At 46.1% G+C, this 2,148-nt stretch overlaps 1 long non-coding RNA gene across 1 annotated transcript in view; it reads right to left on the bottom strand.

Moving 5' to 3' along the window:
* Positions 1-154: 154 nt before the first annotated feature.
* Positions 155-2,148, bottom strand: part of LOC116094380 — a 2,861-nt gene continuing 867 nt past the window's right edge. The window contains exons 2-3 of the long non-coding RNA XR_004120074.1: positions 648-737; positions 155-276 (exon numbers count right to left, since the gene is read on the bottom strand). This is a non-coding gene — a long non-coding RNA (uncharacterized LOC116094380). The remainder of the gene's footprint in view (positions 277-647; positions 738-2,148) is intronic.

The following is a 2,148-nucleotide window of genomic DNA, read 5'->3' as shown; positions in this document are numbered from 1 at the left end:
ACTCAGAAATCCACCTGCCTCTGCCTACCAAGTGCTGGGATTAAAGGCGTGTGCCACCACCGCCCAGCTGATGTACCACAATTTCTGTATCCACTCCTCTGGTGAGGGACATCTGGGTTGTTTCCAGTTTCTGCCTATTATAAATAAGGCTGCCACGAACATGGTGGAGCATGTGGGTCTGTTTCCCTTCTTATGGGGTCTCTGTCTCATGGGGTTGTTGGCCACTGGCCCATGAGGATGAAGGGAACAGAGTCGACGAACAGGGTTTTGGATGGCCTGTGAGTACAAACAGAAATGAAGATACATTTCGGGATCAGCTTCAGGGACAGATCAACTCTACTTGGGGTAGATCAAGGGTTATATAATCTTGGGGAAGGGATAGGGAAATCCAGGGTGGGCAGAGGTCATTGGCTGAGGGCTAAGGTACTGAGATGCCTCATTAGCATGGGGAGGCATTCTAGGACTCTCAGGTGCTTGCTGATCGAGAGAAAGAAAGCTGAACATATAATCTAACCAAGGCTATGTATAGGACATTCTGCAGGTAGAGGTGTGTGGGTATTTTGAGCTCCCTGGACAAGGTCAGGGAAGGGGAGAAGCCCTGCTGACAAAGGGAGTCTGCCATTTTGCATCGAGTTAAAAGGACTCACCAGACAATGGTAGACTATTAGCAAGGTTTCTCCACACTGGAACTGTGAGCTAAATGAACTCTTCCATATTTAAGCTGCTTTTGTTGAGACCTTGTAGCACAGAAACAGAAAAGGATCTTGTTTCACAGATCAGGCCAGATTAGCTGATGAATGACCCCTAGGAACTCACCGATCTCCACATCCCCAGCCGTAGGATCACCACACTGGCTTTTTATGAAGGCACTGGGAATTGAACTTAGGTCCTTATGCTTTCTGGCAAGTTCTTTATTACTGAGCTATCCCCCAAATCTTCAGTCTTTCCCCTAACTGTAGAACCCCTTCTTCCAATAAAGGAGCCCAAGATCCCTTTCGGTTTCTCATGGAAGCTTCAAGACAAAACAGAAAAGGTGAACCGATCCCTATGTCACTGAGGAGAGGCGGGGCTCAGCAGGCTCTGGTGCTGGGCCTGTAGAGGCTTTCTTTCTTGTCTCCCTACCTACCTTTGAGCAACCTCAGAACCTTACAATACATTGCTTGGAACTACTTATGCAAGAAGGTATTGGAGTGGAAATTTCTGGATTCTTTGGAGATTCAGTTGTGTCATGTGATGTTTATCTGGAAACTGTCTTAAGAGAGGATGTTTTGCTGCGGACAGACATGGGGTGTTTTTCTGGAAGTTACCTGGAAAAGGGGCGTGTGAAGTTTTGTTAGAGCAGATGCTTGAGAGAGCACGTGAGGTTTGGAGAGGAGATAACTATGACCTAACAAACAGTGGAGGACAGTGCGGCACTGATTCACCTTGTAACTCGTTACTACTCTTCATTGGGCTTTGCTGATGCTGGTTTTTTAGGACAGTGCTATGGCATTGGTTTGCCTTGCCTTCTTTGCTGACCACTGTTTGTTGTGACTTCATAGAGAGAAAGGCACCAAAGGACTTCTCATGATATTTTGGCAGCGGCTTCTTGTAGCTTCCATGGACTCAGGCCTATTGGCTGAACCTTGTGGTTCCCTCTGGACTGAACTGCCATTGCTGATTCGTGAGTGGTGTTTGTGAGTGGACCAAGCTACTGCTCTTGATTCCTGTGAACTGAACTGCTAATGTCCCGACAGCCAAGATTGGAATCACCCCAAAGAACTATTTCTAAGCAGGTCCACACCCTCCTTTGCCCTATTAACCTTTTCTTTCTTCTACCTCTGGTGGGTGGTGGGCTGGAAGGAAGGTTAAAACATTGAAGAACCCTTATTCAAGTTGGCTTTGAAAATTGTAAGCCTGCAGGGTGTTTTCTGTAACTTGTGGATAATGCAAATCTGAGAAAATAAAGTAATTTAAATGACAGACTGGGGTTGAGATGAGTTGTAATAGAACCAACAAAAGCAAATGAAATGCAGTTTAAGAACGGTAGTTGCCTGTAGTGGGTTACATTGAGAAGCAATGTTTTCTTCATGCAAGGCACTCACACACAAGCTCAGAAAACTTGTTCTCTCTCTCTCTCTTTCTCTCTCTCTCTCCCTCTCTCTCTCT

This window comes from Mastomys coucha, unplaced genomic scaffold (genome assembly GCF_008632895.1).
Source record: "Mastomys coucha isolate ucsf_1 unplaced genomic scaffold, UCSF_Mcou_1 pScaffold16, whole genome shotgun sequence".
NCBI classification, from domain to species: domain Eukaryota; kingdom Metazoa; phylum Chordata; class Mammalia; order Rodentia; family Muridae; genus Mastomys; species Mastomys coucha.
The sequence above is the reverse complement of the archived record's forward strand: the minus strand, read 5'-3'. Positions and strand labels throughout refer to the sequence as shown.